Genomic DNA, 20,012 nt, shown 5'->3' on the forward strand with positions numbered 1-20,012 from the left:
CTCTCCTGCCCGGGCTGGCTTTGAACCGCGATCCTCAGATCTCAGCCTCCTGAGTAGCTAGGATTACAGGCGTGAGCCACCAGCGCCTGGCTTATATCACATATTCTTGATCCATTCATCTACTGAGGGGTATCTGGGTTGGTTCCCCATCTTAGCTATGGTGAATAACGCTGTGATAAATATATTTGTGTTGGTAGCTTTAGTATGGCCTTGTTTGTGATCATTTGGGTAAATGCCCAGAAGTGGGATTGCTGGTTCAAAGGGGAGTTGTGTAGTCTTTTGAGGAACCTCCATACTGCTTTCCAGAGTAGTTGAACACATTTATACCCTGCAGAGCTTCTTCACAACAAAGGAGATAGTAAGATCAATAGAAATCAACAGAAATCGCACGGATTGAGAGAAGATCTTCAGTAGCCATACAAGTGACAAGGGCCTCATATTTAAAATATACTTAGAACTCAAAATTAACTAGGGTTTTTATCTATCTTTTGTTCTTGAATTTAGGCTTTGTATTTTAAGTTTTGTAGAAAGTTTCATTGAATATTTCATAGGGATTACACTGAATCTGTTGACAGCTTTAAATAGTATAGATGTTTAACAACATTAACTCTTCCAACCCATGAACATGGAATAAATTTTCTTTTATTTATGTCTTCATTTCTTTAACCAATGATTTATAGTTTGTGGCACATGAATCTGTCACCTGCTTAATTATTTTTTTTATTTTTTTGCTCATTTTCATGCTATTATGACTGGTTTTTCTTTTCTCTCTCCATGAGAGTCCTTGCTAATGGACAGAAATAGAAGTGGTCATCTTTGTTAATTTTGTATAATGCAACTTTATTACAATTGTCATAAGTTCTAACAGTATTTTGGTGGCCATGTAAGATTTTCAATGCAGAAGATCTTGTTGTCGGCCTAGTGGCAACTTAAATTCGTCCTCATCTGGTTCCTTTTTGTTTATTTGGGGATTTGAATGCGTTTTTCTGTCCTAGGCCTGATTTTTCATGTTAGGATTCTGTACTAGGAGGGAGGGAAATGGTATCTTTAACTTGTCCTATCTTAAAGAAAATTCCTCAGCTTTTTACAAAGGAGTTTGATATTAATGATGAACTTTCTGATGTAACCGCTGTAAGTTTGTGATACTACTTATTCTTTACATATCTTGTTGAATTTTTATTGGTATACATTTTGTATTGAAGTTATTTTGCATCTCTTGATGTGATAATGGATGTTTCCCCTACCATTCTGATGAAAATACTGATTTGCATATGGTGACCTATCTTGGCCCCTTAGAAATTAATTGCTCTTAGTTATTGTGTATGAGTGCTTAAAAACCCTGTCAGGTTTTATTTGAGGATACCATTAAGGATTTTACATCACGGCTGATCAGAAATCATCTTCTGTAATTCTCTTTTCTTTTAGCATGCTTATTTTGTTTTCATACAAGAGTAATAATGGAATGGCAAATGTAAGTTTGCAATTTTTCTAAGTTCTTCAAATTTTGGAAGAGTTTGAGGAAGATTGAAATTAATCCTTTATTATATTATTGATAGCATCATTCTGTGAATCCAGAATTTTCCTCTTGGGTGTTTCCTGTTTATACTGCTTCAGTCTTCTTCATTCTTTTCTTCAAATTTTCTCTTTATGATTATGTATTGTATGTTTGCAGACATTTGTTTCCTCTAGGGTACTTTGTTTGTTGGCCTACAAATGTTAACAGTAGTCCTTCATTATTCTTCAATTATTATATCTGCTAAAGTTTATTTAAAGGCTTGTTGTTGGCACATCTTCTCTTCCTTTAGAAATTATACACATATATAATACATATACAGAAAAAGTGAGATATAATATTAGTCCATTTTGTATTGCTGTAAAAATACTTTACAAAGAAAGCAGGCTTATTTAATACATAATTTGCAGTTTCTAAGAAGATAGTGCTGAAGTTCTTGTTAGGCTCTTGAAACTGGCAAGTGACACATCTGTGTGAGGAAGTCATCATACAATGAGGCAGGAAGTTTCAGTGGAGAGACTTGTTATTTTTCTGTCTGATAGTACTAGGGTTTGAATGCAAGATTCACGCTTGCTAGGAGGAGCTCTACCCCCTGAGTCAGGACCTCTAGGTTGTTTGCCTTAATTATTTTTCTGATAGGATTTCACTTTTTGCTTGCTTCCAGCCCCAGACTATAATTCTCCAATCTATGTGTCTCTAATGCTTGGGATTTAAAGCATGGGTTATCACATCCATTTTGATTTTTGCGATGAGTTATCATAAATGACTTTTGGCCAGGCTGGTCTCTAGCTATGATCTTGCTCCCCACTTCCATAATGTTTGGAATTATAAGCATATGCCACCATGCCAAGTGGCAATTATGTAACAATATACTTATAAGAAGTAGCTGGTATCCTGCAAAATCTACATTTACCTTTTGTGAGGATTATGTCCCCATGCCCTACTTCCTTCCCATTGGATTCTACATCTCAAAAGCTCCCATTTCTCAGTATTACTGAATGCACTGGAAGCCAAGCTTTGAGTTTGAAGCTCCGGAATATGAATTGCATTTGTATCCACATCTGCATGTGTCTATGTGTGCATATATCTTTATTTCAAAGCCTAGCTCAATGTTTTCTTTATAAGTTTTTGAGCACATTATAAGTTAAAAAAATAAACCTTTGTCCTTACAGTGGATTCAATTTTTGGTAACTTTTGACTTGCAGAAAAATTGAGATTATACCACCCTCTCATATTTACACTTTATGTCTGTATGGTTCATTTGTTTCAATTAATGAACTGCCACTGATATGCTGTTCTTAATTAAAGTCCACATGTTATTAAGATTTTCTCGGGTTTTATTTAATGTGCTTTTTCTGCTCTAAGGGCCTATGTTGGGTACAGCATTTGGCTACAATTTCTCCTTAGGTTTTTTCTAACCGGAGAAAGTTTCTGTTATTTTCGTTGCTATTGACGAGCTGGCCAGCCAGCTTTGAGAAGGACTGATTGTCTAGTATTTTGAAGAATGTTCCTGTACTGGAATTTGTCTGATGTCTTTTTATGGCTCAGCCAGGGTTATGGATTTGGGGGAAAAGACCTGAGAGGTAAAGTGCTATTTCCATCACATCATGTCAAGGGTGTGTACTGTCAAAATGATTTATCACTGTGAGGTTGACCTTTATCACCTGGAAAGATAGTGTTTGCCAGCTTTCTCTACTGCAGTTTCCCTGCCTCTCTTTCTGTCTTTGATTGTTTCAGCTTTGTTGTAGCTTCTCTTGTGTTCAGGAAAGTCTACCTAAATTTTTTGGATTCTTCTGCATAAGAGACTTAATTCATTTCTGTTATTTATTTTCCATTGAATCTTTTATATATGTTCTTGTGTGAATATGGATACTTGTTTTATACTTTGCTTTGTATTTTAATATTACTTTCATCTATTCCCTAAATTGAACTTTAGTCTTTAGAGTTACATTCAGCAGGTTGATTTTATAGACCTCTCTCAATAAAAGGTTTGTAGGAAAATATTTTCTGAGACTTTCTTTAGTTTTAGGTTCTAAAACTTGCCGCAAATTTCCATCTCACCATGTTTATTTCTCATATTAGTCCTAGGGTGGGTAATTCTTTATGAAACCTCTGTTGTTGGTTGGAGACTGTTATTCTAAACTATAATATAATCTTTCCTAGGTGCTACCCTTTCTAAGTCTGTCACCTCAGTGAGCAAAGAAACACACACACACACACACACACACACACACACCTATATATACGTTTAAGTTATGCATTTACACAAATATACTTTTAAATGTAATGATATATATATACATATGTACTACTCTAAACATGAATTTATATCAGTGTCTTCAACTCCAATCCATTAAAATATGGATTAAACATGCAATCAAACCTGTATCCCTAACTACAGTTAATTAACTTGTGGATTGTCCTTGCCTTCTCCTCTTGCTTACTTGCAAATTTTCATTCTAATCGCTAGAAACCTCTTCCATGCAACTGTGCAAATTCAGTTTCAGTATGCACATATAGTTGTGTTACGAGTATTTGCACCTACCTCCACAGTAAACTACTTATAATATCGTGCTATGTGCAGTTCTCGCTACTGTAGTTTTGCAGCAGCTCTCTTCATTGCCAGATTTCTTATGTCAGCATGGTTTTTACCCACCAATTTCAGTGAGGTTTTAAAAATGTATATTTAACATAGCAAATTCTTTTTATTACCATTTGCTTTCATTTTTAGGATCCCTGGATTTTTTAAACATGGCTGTAAAAGTGGCACACATTAAAGTTAACATTTTGAGCTGCAATGCTCTATGTTTGGGACAATGATTATAATACCAGGTTTCCACCATAAAAGTGTTACACATAATAATTTTGCAGCCAAATTTTTTCCTTTTATTTTCCTTTTTTCCCTTTATTCCCCCTTCCAAACTCTTTGAAAACACTAATGTGTTTAATGTGTGTAGTATGGCTACTTCCAGCATTATACAGTATGTAGCCTTTTAGGTGGCTTATTTCAAATGGTAATGTATTGTCATATTTAAAAATCTTAGTTTTATAACACTTGCTTTTGTAGTTGAGAAGTATTTAACCATATGGATGCATTGTTTGTGAATAGCTATTCTCTTACTGACAGACATCTTGACCAGTTCCAACTTATTTTAAATAAAGCTGCTTGAATTATTTGTGTGAAAGTTTTGGTATGGACATAAGGTCTTAATTATTTGACCAAATACTTATGTTTAGCTTTGTAAAGAACTGCCAAAATCTCTTGCAAAGTTGAACCACTTTGCATTCTGCATTCTCACAAACTAAATGCATTTATACTTTCCCACCATAATTTTATTCCCATTTCTTTGGACTTTAATAATTTTACTTGATATACAATGATATTTTTTGAAGTTGCCTTATTTTATTACTTTATTTCTTTTCTTTTTGCAGTACTAGCACTTAAATTCACAATCTTGGTTTCATTTATCTAGATTTCTACCTGCCATTCTACAATTTGAGCATTCCTCTACTCCCACTTTTGCTGGTCTTCATTTGTTTATTTTTTTAAGAGTACCTCAGTCTTTCTTCAGGCTGGCTATTCTCTGGATCTTGGCCTCCTAAGTAGCTAGGATTACAGCTGTGTTAACATCTGTGTCAATATCTATGTTGTAAATCCCTTAATCTCAATTAAAAATATTGCTTAGCACACTTTCTGTGTGTCCCCTTTATTATTAAGAACGCATTTCAATTCCCTATGTCAGTTTGTAAGTGCAATGCATCTTGATCAGTGCCTCCTCCCTTTTCATCATAGATGATACCACGATCAAGCTCAGACCATTTTTGTTGGCTCATTTGTAATCTGTTGACTTTCTGTAGTGAAGTGTCTGTTCGGGCCATTCTGGCTATTATCAATTTACTTGCTTTCATGTTATTGGTTGTAGTATTACTTAAATAAAATTCCTGTCTATATACATGTCTGTGCGTTTATCGATGTGTTCTGCAATTTTTTTCTTGTAGTCTGGAGTTTCCATTTTTAATCTTTTTATAGGACACCATGCAAAAAGAAAAATAATTTAATAACATTTGACTTTGAATTTCTTTCCTGTAATTTTCCAGAAATTTTACAATTTTCTGTTTTACACATAGGCCTATGACCCATTTTTTTTTCTTTTTTGTCAGTCATGGAGCTTGACTCGGCCTGAGCACCTGTCCCTCAGCTCTTCAGCTCAAGGCTAGAGCTCTACCACTTGAGCTACAGCACCACTTCTGGTTTTCTGGTTGTTTATTGGAGATAAAAGTGTCACGGACTTTCCTGCCCTGGGTGGCTTTAAACCAGCCTCCTGAGTAGCTAGTATTACAGGTGAGAGTCACTGGCGCCTGGCATGACACATTTTAAAAGTTAATTTTTAAGAACGGTATAAAGCTTGATCTAATTAACTTTGTCTTTCCTCCTTCTCTACTCACTCTCTTCCTTTTTTACTCCTTTCCTCCCTCTCTTCCTACCTTCTTTTCATTTTCTGTACACGAATGATGATTGGTACAACACCATTTGAGGAAACATACTTCCCTCTATTTTTGACAAAGATCAGTTAATTCTATCTCTGTGGCCCAGTTTCTGGGGTCTCTCTCAGTTTCATTGGTGTACATATCTACTGGTCTTTCACACTAATGCCCACACTTGTTAGTTAATTGGCACTATATAGTAAATCAAACATCAGTCAGTAGAAAGCCTTTAGCTTTTCATCATGTTTTGATGTCCTATTAAATTTTTCTATTATAGTTTTGCTTTCTAAGTAAATCTAAGAATCTGTTTCCTAACATCTATAAAATATGGACATTTTATTGGAAATTTCTTGAATCCATATATTAATTTTGGGAGAATTTTTATCTTATCCATGGTTTGCACTGCATGAATACTAAATATAAAATATTGCATTTGGTTTTATTTCTTAGTCCATGAAGTAATGTATAAATCATAATTTATAATACATTGTAATTTTAAAATAAATTGCTTTGGAACTGTCAATATTTGAATCCATGAAGAATCTGTTTTGATAATGCACGAAGAATCTTCTTCTTTTTTCTATCAAAAATCCTTATTTATAAGGTGCTAATTTTTACAAGAGGAATATTTTTATGCTAGTGTTAAAGTTATAATGGCTTTGTTATAACTTCTAATATTTAGCCAGAGTAATGCCAAGTTACATTTTTATATCCAAATCAGTCCTGCAATGTTATAGCTTTTAATGTATTAATCAGAAAAAATAATCTTCCTCATTCTTGAATATATGCCGTATATCCACCACTCCCATAAATTAGTTCCTTTGTCCAATCTAAGACAGTAATTTCTGGGAAGAAGTAAATATAGGAGAAAATTGATTAGCAAGTTAAGAATTGGTTAAGATATGCTCTGATTATCTTCTTCCAAATTAAATGTCCAATGCTTGAAGTGAAAAAAATAATAGAAATGCTTTCTAAGAAATGTAATTCCTAAGAATTTCTTAGATAAGTCTTAAGAAACTTGGTTGCAGTGGGAAAACTACACTAAAAGTATAAACAAAAAATGTGGTTCTAAGAAAACATACACAAACTTGAGCAAACTGCTGCAGGAAGCAGAGGAGGTTTTGGAATATTCCACTTTTTTTTAAATAAAATGGATTAATCAATTTTTACATTTTCAATGAAGTGTCCTAAGGAAAGCAAGATATTAGAATGAACATAAAACAAATTGAGCAAAACTATGTAAAAGGAAGATGGAAAATAGTTATCCATAAGGATTACTAGAAGATCTAAAATAAAATAGAACTTAAATTTGTTTTTATTATTTTGTGGATTAAATAATAAAATATGGTTTTATTGGTTACATATTCAAAGCCAACAATATCTGTGGCTTAAAGAATAAATTTGAAATACTTGTCCTAGAAAATAGAACATAATGATATCGGTACAAAACAATAACTGAATAAGTTTTATGAATTCAGGATACCAAAATTTTAAGAAAATTCTATTATTTGTCTTATACATATTGTACTAAATTGTATTGTCCTTGGATTTGAAGAGATGGTGGGGTGGCGAACAATGGTTGTCCATATACAACTTTGTATAATGAGATGAATCTTTTAAAACAGTCTTGTTAAAAAATGCTACCTACATCAGATGTGTTATTGAACAGTTATGATGTGTGGTAAAACAACTTATCCTCAAAGAGTTTATTCTCCACAATTTCAAACATTTAAAATTTAACTAGTTTCTTGTGGCATGTGGCTATATATTGAAATAGAAATCTAAGTAAAGTCTCTATAATCTTATTGCTTAAATATTTTGTTTCATCTGTATAGGTGTATTTAATCTGCTTCCTACTAATCATCATAATCTTGAACTGAATCTTACAAATGACAATTGTACTGATATCATTTTGGCAGCAAAGTAAGTTTTTACATGTCAAAACCCATATAGCTATCACCGAATTCAAAGTTTAGAATATTCTGTCATTCCAGAAGTTTCATTTATGGCACTTTCCAGTCAACATCGTCTTTGAAAGATAGTCACTTTTGTTATATATCATCATATGTTAACTTGACTTGTTTAGAAGTTAGACAGAATAATGATTTCTATTTTTTAGACCTTCCTTTCACTCTCACAATGACTGAGGTATACATTCAATGTGCCTTACTAATGTCTCATTTTCCATTGCTATGCTGGTTTCTATTTTATGAGTACACTAAAGGCATTTTTAAAATCCATTATGGGAATGTGCTGAATGTTTCCAGCATTAAGGTTAAAAAAAAAAGCTGTTCTCAACATCCTTCTGCATGTATTAGAAATATATGTATGTATGTATTTAAGTTAAAAAACACCCATCTTCACAATGCAAATTCTTCCCAGAAATGAAAGTGAAAGACTAAATTCATTTTGTTATAAATGAGTTATAAACTGTTATTCTTGACTATAATTCTACTGCTAGATCTATTTCTTTGATGGCCTCTACCAATACTTAAGGGAATAGGTATTTCAAATTTTATGTTTTCCCCAAATAATAGAAAGAAAACAATTTTCAATTTGTATTATGTCTACTATAATTTTTGAAACAAGAACAAAACCTAGTCAAACTTCTAAATTAAGATAGAAAAATATTGCAAAATAGAAACTGCTGATATGTAAAGAACATTATATGATCATATTTTTGTCTGTTTTAGAGAGATGGGGATAAAGATTCTTAAAATATTGGAAAACCACTGATGTAACTTACCATATTAATGATATAAAATGCAAATCTCATTTATAATCATTACCTCAGAGTAAACAAAGGAATTAACAAAATCTAAAATCCATTCATAATTTAAAAAGGGATTATCAAGCTAGCAAATGGGATATATTTTAATAACTTGGTAATGACAACTGAAAATCTATAGTAAACTTAACCTTTAATTATTAAAAATTGACACAAAATTTAAGAATAAAGAATAGTAACTACTGTAAATTATATTTAATATTATTCAGGCTTCTATGCAGAACAGAATTAAGATTACTGTAATTGAATACCATTATTTTATTGTTTCAGAAAAATCTCAGGAAAAAATCAGAATTATTAAGAAAGACAAAACTGCGACCAACAAATATCTACACATGTATATATCTGAGTATAAAATATAAATAGGAAATATTTATATATAAATATGAAATGTAAATTTCATCTAAAAATTGTAAGTGAACAAAAGGTAAGGCATAATTTAATAGAATCAAATTGCATTTAGGATCAATAATTCAAATTAATATAAAATGAATATACAAGGCATAACTTGGTAGAAATTATATAAATTCTATGTCAGAAAGAGCAAAAAAAAACTTGAGAAAAATAACCTTATGTAGGGATTTAACAGAATATATGTAGATTTAAAATACTATACTTAACCAAATGTGGTAATGCTTTGAAGAATTTATTGTTTGAATGATGTAATAATTAAATGCTCTGGGGTATACAAAACAGTAGAACAAAACAATTATAGTCATGATATGTTCCAGAAAAACACAATTCTGGGCAATTCAGGAAAGGACTGAGTTTGCAACAAATGATTCTGACTTATAGGAAGGTTATTTACTACAGGATGTGTATAGAGTATGACTTTTGAACAGAGTCACTGACTTCCTTTATTTGAAACCATCTTTTTTTATTGTGAAAATACTGTACAGAAGGGTTACAATTATATGAGCAAGATAATGAGTACATTTCTTATCAAGCATTGTAGCGTCCTCCTTTATTTCCCCTTCCCATCCCTTCCCATCCCTCCCCTCCCAATCCTCCTCCCTCACCAAAGTTGTAAAGAATATTTCTACAACAAATAGATGTGAGATACTGTCACAATTGCATTCCTAGTCCCCAACAAAATACAGGCTCTTTGCTACATTTACTTAATCACTGTTGATATCTTCTAGGATAAAATTTATTCATTGGGACGGGGGGGGGGGGGAGGATGGGAAGGGGAAACAAAGGAGGAGGCAACAATGCTTGATAAGAAATGTGCTCATTACCTTGCCCATGTAATTGTAACCCCTGTGTACAGTATTTTCACAATTAAAAAAATTAAAATTCATTAATACTTGCTGCCCACTCTAATGACTTTGTGTTCTTCAAGTTCAGACTCTCTCCCCTGTAATGCACCTTACTATGCCTGGAAGTCATTTGGTCTTTCTCAAGGATCTCTGTGAAAAAGAGATTGTGGATCTTGTATGAATGCTAATTCCCTAGCATTGCTGTTTCTGTGACTAGCAAACTCCTTTGTCTATAATAGACATTGTGATTTTGGCAGCATACCTGAAATTATGGGGTACTAAAAATGGATCACGAATAAGCTAATATATCCAGCTACTCTCACTATTTACATCACTGAACTTTAATAGCTATAAGGAAATAAAAATATGAGAAAAAAGCAAGAAAGTTCTTAAACAAATGTCAAGATGATATCTGGTTTGATGAGGAAGATGTCTCCAGTGAAATTTCTGAATTTTAAACCATATTCTACTTTCCTACCCAGATGATACTTACTAAATGGATAGTGAACTTGCAATTTTTGTTTTATTGCACTTTCACAATGTTACCATAAGAATGATAGATTAGCCGGGCACTGGTGGTTGTAATCCTAGCTACCCAGGAGGCTGAGATCTGAGGATCATGGTTCAAAGCCAGCCCGGGCAGGAAAGTCTGTGAGACTCTTATCTCCAATAAAACACTAGAAAACTGGAAGTGGTGCTGTGGCTCAAGTGGTAGAGCACTCGCCTTGAGCTGAAGAGCGCAGGGACAGTTCCCAGGCCCAGAGCTCAAGCCCCACGCCTGACAAAAAAAAAAAGAATGATAGATTATGTATTACTGTAATTTATTTTTAAGCATTATCAAGCATTAAGAACTTCTAGATATATTTTAAAATAGAAACCATGTATATGTAATTAGATTTGTTCAATAGTATACAGATTACTTCATGTTCTGTCAAAAAACCAGAAGTAAACATCATATACTCTTTATTCTTGGGCCATCTTTCATTTTTCTTTCCTTCAGTTACTTCTGAATTATTAGAGTTTGTGGCGTGTGTGTGTGTGTGTGTGTGTGTGTGTGTGTGTGTGTGTGTTGCGATGTTGGTATAAGGTCTGATGGGGACAGTGATGGTGGTAGAAAAATACACAGACGTGTGAAGTCTTTTTTCTTTTGTTTCACATTTCTCCTAACTAATACTGGGGAAACCTTAACAAACGATATGATTCAGATCTTAATTTGTGTATAAAATTGAAACTGAACAACACAAAACAAAACAATGATAATGATTTACCTGATATTATAGTAATTGCTGGTATTAACATAAGCTCAATAAATAACTCAAAAATTAAGTAGTGATTTTAAGTACAGGTTTCACTGACTTCTCAAAAACCTTTAACATTTTGTGTTTGGTACACAGCTTAATAACCTGCTGCTGGAGCCTTAGGATCTCGAAATCTTAGTAATGGTTTATGTTGCTAGAAACACCATAGGAGACAGCTTATAAATGCTGATCTTAAGCATAAAATATTGATAAGAAAATGACTGAGCGACTTAAATCTAAACCACTTTGCAGGATGTTGGGGGATTTTGTTTTCATTAACAGTCTGGGACTGAATAAAAACAAATGGAATCAAAGTTACATTATAAAATATCTTAGAATACACTTTGTATTTACCATCACTCTTTTGTATTTCCTCCTGTATATTTAAAATTGCCTGCTGGTAAATAAAGTATTTGGAATAAAGACTTTATGAGGTATGAACAGGACAGATTGTACTACAGAGCTAAAGCAAGAGATTAGAGCGGAGTAGGAAGAGCCAAGTGAAACCTTCCTGAAGGCTGCACATGACCAACAACTGGAAAGTGTTGGTCTATAGGTAGCATCGTTCACATGTATCTTGTAAGAAATATGAAAAAATGGAAACTAGTGTGAAGCAGTCTGTTACTAGCAATAGGTTTTTGTTAGTGTAACACTAGGTTCTACAACCAAGGTTGTCTTTTACAATGTGACAGAAAGTTTGCAGGGTTTTAAAAATAATCTAGTATTTTATAAAAAGTTTATGTATAATGGAAGAAACACTGCAGGTTGTGATTTTCTCAGAAACTCCTTGTTCAAGGTTAAAAAGTCACATGCAATACAGAAAAAAAGCCTCAATAGACTAATATTGCTGGCCATTAAGAACTGTGAAATACAGTATTTTACCATACTTGCCAGCTTACAAGATGTGTTTACATGTCATGAAGCTTGTGAGTCAGAGATGAAAGAGGCTAGTACTCACTGAATTAGTGGTAGCCAGAATTACCAATATTTGCTTCAACCTTTTCTCTAAGTGCTAATAGTCACAAAATGAAAGGCCTAGTTATGTATACACATACAGTATATTTATATCAGAGCCGGGAAACCACAAGCCAAGGGGAATTCAATCTTTAGAAAGGGCTTCCAGAAAATTCAATCAAATTTCACATAAACTGCAATGGGATATATCATATTTCTTTTATGGACTATACATTAGCTTTTTACTCAGGATGGATATATCATCTGTATCTTCCAAGACTTTCCCTCTAGAAGCATCTTGACAAGGGAGCCTAGAAGAAATCTTCCAATAATTCTGCTAGGATGGTATGCAGAAGCATGAGAACTCTTTGGAGTATTGTTTTATTTTTTTATAATACATATTTCATTACTTATTTATTACTGTTAAAAATACTGTGTTTCTATAACAAATGTTATTATCAGGAGCTCTCCTGCTTCTTTTATTGAAGAAGATAACTGAATCTACATCAAAAGTCATTCTCTAAGTCCTTCCTTTGTTTATTGTGTCTGTCCTGGAGCTTGAACGCAGGGCCTGGGTACTGTCTCTGAGGTGGGTTTTTTTTAAATTTTTTTTTGTCCCCTACCCCCTAAGACGAGTGTTCTATTACTTGAGCCACAGCTCTCTACTTTCAGGGTTTATTGGTAGTTAGTTGGAGATTAGAGACTCATGCACTTTCTCCTTGGGCTAGCATGGAAACACATGATTTAGATCTTGGCTTCCTGAGTAGCAAAGATTACACCAGAGAGCCACCAGTGATCAGCCTCTAAATCTCTTTGTTATCTTGCAGTGGGAATCCTGTTAGAAGAAGCTTAGCAGTTAATTCATGTGGTCTTTCTTTCTATCTCTCCCTCTCTTTCTCTCTCTTCTCCATACATGTGTACACATGTATTTAAACATATTTATAGTGTTACATGCGTGTTTACCCAAACATATTTCTGCCTATAATGACTCTCTCTATATAAGAGTACCTCCTTCTATTTTTTTTTCAGTAAATGTTGTGCCTCAAGGAATTACACAGCTAGGCATTGGTAACTCATGTATATAATCCTAAGTACTCATAAAGCTGAGACATGAGAATCTTGGTTCAAAATGTGTTCACACAGACAAATTCATGAGACTCTTCTCTGCAAATAGCCCACAACAAAAATAGGGGAAAAAGTAAAATCATGATTCAAGCAATAGACTGACAATCATAAGCAAAAAATGCAGGCCACGAGGCCCAGTTCAAGTCCCACTTAAAAACTAAACACACAAAATAAAGAAAAATCATCACATAAATCAAAATACAATGTATTAAATATATTGGCCAACTATAAAAACCTAAGTTGGAAAAAATCATCAAAAATAATGGGTATTTAACCTGGGCGTCGGTGGTTCACACCTGTAATCCTAGCTACTCAGGAGACTGACAACTGAGGATCATGGTTCAAAGCCAGCCTAAGCAGGAAAATCTGTGAGACTCTTATTTCCATTAAACCACTCAGAAAACCAAAGTGGCACTGTGGCTCAAGTGGTAGAATGCTATCCTTGAACTGAAGAGCTGAGGGACAGCACCCCATGACCTACAAAATAATAATAATAACAAAAACAACAACAATAATAATAATAATAATAATGAGTAATTGGATCAAAACATTGGGAGTGAAAAAGAAATGTCATATATTCGCATAAATTGTAAATATTCACAAATACGCACCCCCTTCCCCATTATATAGCTCTGTTGAAGGGGAGGAGCTCTCTGTTCAGTATTATCTCTATTCAGTATTATCAGTATTGATCTCTTTGCCTTTTCCTACCCTTAATGTTGTGAAATTACACATTCTCAAAAGGAAATTATACCCAAAGTACAAGGTAAAGTTTATGGAACCCTCTCAAGCTAACAATGGCATATGATATGCTTATTTTACATGATAAAGCAAAAGTTGGTCTATTGTTGAAAGGGAGTTAGTTTTCAGTGGAATTTGACAACCTATTGGGGAAAAAAACACCATCAAGCATTAGCAGTATTCTAGATGAGGAACATGGAATAAACTCATTTTTTGTTAAGCAATATTGTACACAATAATAATTTTTGTGGTAGTGTACAGCCTACTGCCTACAGCTTCAACTTATGGATCTTCAGACCTACTGTATGTATGGTATAGGTGTGTTTGTGAAAGTTGAAAGACCTGAACTCTGTGTATAATGAGCAGTCAGTTTGTACTCAATAGCAGTCTCCTTGATCAAAATACCCATGATAAAAATGTATATTATTAATAGGAGTAAAAAAAGATACAAGTAAAGAGTATCTATGTTCCTGTTGTTTTCTAATTCCCACAAAGAAAATAATAATTATTATAACGGAAAACAAAATTGTTTTGGCAGTATGTTTGTTGCCATTCAATCTACATACTCAAATGAAATGGTGGATCAGTGGCACCCCATTTGTTAAAAACATTGGCTTCAGGATTCCTAAGCCCTCTGTTTACTGATTTGTTCATATCACCCTTGTTATCCTTTCTTGCCCTTCACCTTCTCCCACTTATCCCAACTTATAAAGCTTTATTTGAAATCTAAATTCTGATATAAGAGGAACATGTGGTGATTGTCTTTCTAAATCTAGGCCATTTCACTTAAATGATCATCTCTGGTTGCATCCATTTGCCAATGAATTACATGATTTTAGATACTTATGGGTAAATAAAACTCCACTGCTACACTTAAATAGTAAAGATTCACCTAGTTGCTAATGTTACCAGCCAGTGTTTCAGTAGTGAATTAATTAAGGATTGCAATTTTTTTTAATGTGACCTTTGATGGGAAAGAAAATAATTTAAAAAATCAGGTAAGGGAAATCTTTCAGAACAGTTTCTCAGTAACTGTGGAGGTTTGGTTCCAGCACCCACCTAAGGTACCAAATTCCAGTAATTATTTTCCTTATATAAAACAGCATAGTGCTCTGATATAACCTAAATATATCCTACTATCTATTTTGTTATCTCTAGATCAGTTAAATGTTATGATATAAATGTTATATAAATTATTGATATATTGTATTGTTAGAAAATGACAAGAAAGAAAAATGCAATAGGATAATAGAAATAAGAATAAGGAACAGATTTTAAAAGCATATTTAGGAAATGCTCTTACACATTATGCTTTCTGACAAAAAATTGAATAAAATTTCTTCCCAAAATACTTAAATAATGAATTGGTTAAGGTAATGTAAGTGAGAAGGACCTGTAACACCTAAACCATAAAATTACTTCTATAAAAGTGTGCTTTGATGAGTCATTTCTTTTATAAGCAATGCCAAGAATAGAGAAAATCAATGTGAAAAAATAGTTCAAAAATAGGAGACTGTAGTGTTAACTAGAAATAATTAGTATTTTGAAACTTGGATGTTTTGATTGATTCGTTTTTAAATTGCCTAATTTTTTTCTTCCTTTTTTCTTTTTTTTTTCTAAGCCACAGATCTTACTCATGCATCTTCTAAGTTGGTATGATATTGTACTGGAGGGCGACTCACCACAATCCTTCTTTCTGGGCAATTAGAAATGAATGCCTCCTTATTTTCAATGAACTTTGTGCTTTGAGGAAAGATCTTCCTTAGCTGATTTTGTTTATAATCTTCAGGAAACTAGTTGGCTCCTAGTAAATGATCCAGGATATTAACATGGTGACCAGATGTCTATCTCTTAATCCGGCAACCTTGAGCAAAGGCACTTGAATTCACTTCCAATTAGATTCTCCAAACAGAGAAATCTATCAGTGCTCCTTAGAGAACATTGCAGTGATTATAGAAGATTAAGCAAGACAAAGAGGCCTAGATAGAAGATTAAACAATAATGAAGCTTGTCTGATCATCCTTTCCACCCATTGCATTAGGGTGCTGTGACATAATTTATCAAAAAATAATACCAGTCATAATTACTAGGATAATATATTTATTTATTATTGTATCAATGAAGAGTGAATAATAAATAGAAAATAAAATGCAAAATAAAATTATTGCTTATAATATCAGGTAACAACGGTCACAAAGTAGATGTTCAACAGCTATTTGCTGGGAGAAGTATATAATATTATGAATTTTCAATATTGAATAACTGAATCAATTTTGAACATGTTCCCCATCTGTTTGAAGATTATGTAAAGTGAAAATTGCTAAATTATGCTGGTGGTTCTTGCAGCAAACCTAACTATTTAGAAAGCTAAAATCTGAGGATTGTGGTTCAAATCTAACCTGAGCAGGATTAGTCTCCAACTAATCACCAAAAATCCAGAAGTGGAGCTGCACTGCAATTGATAGAGCACTAGACTTGAGCAAAAAAGTTCACGGACAATAAGTAGGCTCCGAGTTCAAGTCAGAGGAGGGCCAGCATAAACAAATAAACAAGCAAATAGTGCAAAGATATAACAATTAATGTTATCCTTCTCTTTTTGCTTAGAATGTATGTGTTGATAGAGATGGAGATGGAGGTAGAGAGACACAGAGAGAGACAGACAGACAAAAGGAAGGAGGGTGGAGAAGGGAGGAAGAAAGAAGGAAAAATGGAAGAAAGGAGAAAAGATGGAAAGAAGGGGGAGAGGAAAGAAGGAAGGAAGAAAGGAAGAGAAGAAGGAAGGAAGGAAGGACTGAAAGAGGAAGGAAGAAGAAAACGGAGAAGCACAGCACAAACCAAATTAAATAAGAATCAGTCAAGAAGGCACAAATTCACACATTTAAAATAAACTAACAAAGATAAACAAAACCAAGTTGACATTATTCTGATGCAATTTTGAAATTGAAAAATAGGTCCCAAAATGGCATTATGAAAAATTAGTTAAGATCAAATAATGGATAAAAATATCTTTATATTTGTTCTGTTTTGTTTTGTTTTTTTCAAATACTGCTTGGTAGAATCACTTTTCTTCTACATTGTTTGCCTGAGTATCTATCAAATACTGAAAGGTCAGGACACCATTACTGTAATGGGCTAGATATAAAAGAGCTTGCTTATCATCTTGACTTTGGAGACAAAGTTGATTTTGAATCCTAGCTCTGGCTTTTTGGGTAGTCTCCTTGCACATTAAACTTACACTTTCTAAGCCTCAGTTTCAACAACATAACAATCTCTGATTCAGTGTTGCTTTGTATATTAAATGTAATAAATCTTATAATACTTAGCTGATTATTGCCTAGTGATCAATAACTAGGATGTATTATTATAATAGGGAATGATCTAGATGGATACATAATGAAAATTGATTCTGAGATTAATTCAAAGGTTCATCATTTGTGTTATTAACATGGAGAGACCTGTTGGGCTTCAGGTAACAATAGTGAAGACCTCTGTCATCACTTCCTAACTTGATTGTGTGTTATCATAAAATCATGAATAAGAACTATGGAATATTCAACTTAGTACAAGAGAAAGGAATGAATGCAGTCGGTATGCTTAACTATATTTGAGGTGCCAATCAAGCTACAGCATGAGTGTTATCTCATTTAATTCATTTCCCCTGTTAACTTATTTGCCCTGATTTTTAGAGTAAGAAAAATGCAATTTCCTCTAGAAAGCTACAAAGTGATCAAAGTAACTGCCCTAGATCATACAGAGAGTAATGGAACACTTGGGACTTGAAACTAGGACTACCTAGCTCAAAAGTGGATTCTTATCACAAGCCAGGATACTGATGTTTTTGTTTCTTTGTTTTTGTTTAAGCCAGGATACTGTGTTTTTCCTGCACTATTCACAATAGCCAAGTCATGGAAACAACTCAGATGCCCTACAATAGATGAGTGGATACAAAAAATATGGCACCTATACGCAATGGAATTTTATACATCCATTAGAAAGAATATTATGACCTTTGCAGGGAAATGGATAGACCTACAACAAATCATATGTGAAGCAAGCTAAGCTCAGAGAGACAAATGGTGCATGTTTTATCTTATATGCAGAAGCTAGATCTAAACACAATAGGTCATGATAAAATATACAGGACTCTAAGCATTCACACAGTGAAGCCAAAGAAGGGTACTCTTAGTGGGGTAACATAAAGATACAATGTCCATATGCCTCTAGTCATATAAAATAATATTTATCAAATTGAACTACAGGAAGAAAGGGTGAAATGTTCAGCAGTGGTGCTCACTAGACTCTGTGTTGAAAATGAACTATACAATATCTGGGTTGAAACAAGAGTGAAAATCTGGGAGAGAGCAAGAGTAGGGGTGACATTGTCCAATAGGAAATGTCCCCTCTGTCTAACTTATATGACTATAATCCCTCTGTACATCACCTCCAAAATTATATTAAGTGAAGTAAGCCAGGCCCAAAGAAACAAAGGTCCCATGGTTTCCCTTATTTGCAATAGCTAGTATATATCTGGGAAAAACAGAAAAGGTCAAAAGCTATGTACATAGGACCAGATAAGATGATGTTAAACGAAATCAACCCCAATATAGGGACAGAAGTGATTTATTCTTTCTTGCTATTGTTTCTAACATGTTTATAATGTACCATGTGATTTTTTTGGTTGCTTTGTATGCTCCTCCCCCACAGTATAACCCCTGTTTTCACTATATTTGATGTCAGTGCCCTGTATCTTGTATATACACTTCTCTTTTGGGGAGGGGAAGGGAAAAAATGTTTAAATAGGAATACAAATTGACCCATTGTAACAATGAGATGTACAAGTCACTATGTTGAAAAACGAACTTTACAATTTAGGCTGGGGGTTGGGCGGTGGGGTCTGGAGTGTAGTTGTGGATGTGGGAGGGAAGGGAAGGTAGGGGAAAACAAAGGAAGAGGCCACAATGCTTGATAGGAAATGTACTCATTACCTTGATTATGTAATTGTCACCCCTCTGTACAGTATTTTTGCAATAAAAAAACTTTAAAACAATTAAAGTAGATTTTCTTTTCACTCTGACACACTGAATTCTATACCTAGGATTCATTGGCTTTTGCTTTAATTCTGAAACATCTGTCTCAAGCATGAGAAGAAAAATGTGGAACTGACTGTTAGAAAACTAGAAAGCAGGAAGAGAACACAGATGTTAAAATTTAGATATGACCCTTTTCTTTAAGTATTTGTAGTGTTCCCTATAAATTTGTTTACTTTTAATATTGTATATTGAGAGCATGTGTTTATTCTAGTGGTGAGACCTTATCTTTTTTCCTCCTTAAAGGACATCAAAGATTTATTGTACTCTGCTAGGCTTAGGCTACTGTACTCTTCAGGCATTGCCTAGTAGAATGGGAATAAGGTAATACCCAAAGCTAAAACATAATCTATGCTGGGGTTCAAAAATGGCATGGAGACTCAAAATAATGACATCTCAAACCTTGCCTTTTAAAAGGATGCATATTTTATGGCCCTTGGTAACCAAGTGAAACAACTTGACAGATTAAATCATCATGACTGAACAAAGTCATCATAACTTTGTGAATTATATCTTGGGATATTTTGCAGAATTCAAGCATAGGAATGAAGCCAGACCTCAACCAGAGACACTCAATTAGAATATAAAAGGTGGTCAGGAGTTACTCCCTTATTTCTCTTCTGATATTGATTTTGTGTATAACTTTTTCCATTTCTCTAGTGAAATATGGCTGTATAAATGTCCATGTTACATTTTAGAATGGATAAACCTCTAACCATTCACTCCAGGTCTAATTCCAAACAACTAGGAAAGGGAATCTAA

The sequence above is a fragment of the Dipodomys ordii genome, unplaced genomic scaffold, assembly GCF_000151885.1.
Source record: "Dipodomys ordii isolate 6190 unplaced genomic scaffold, Dord_2.0 Scaffold51, whole genome shotgun sequence".
NCBI lineage: Eukaryota > Metazoa > Chordata > Mammalia > Rodentia > Heteromyidae > Dipodomys > Dipodomys ordii.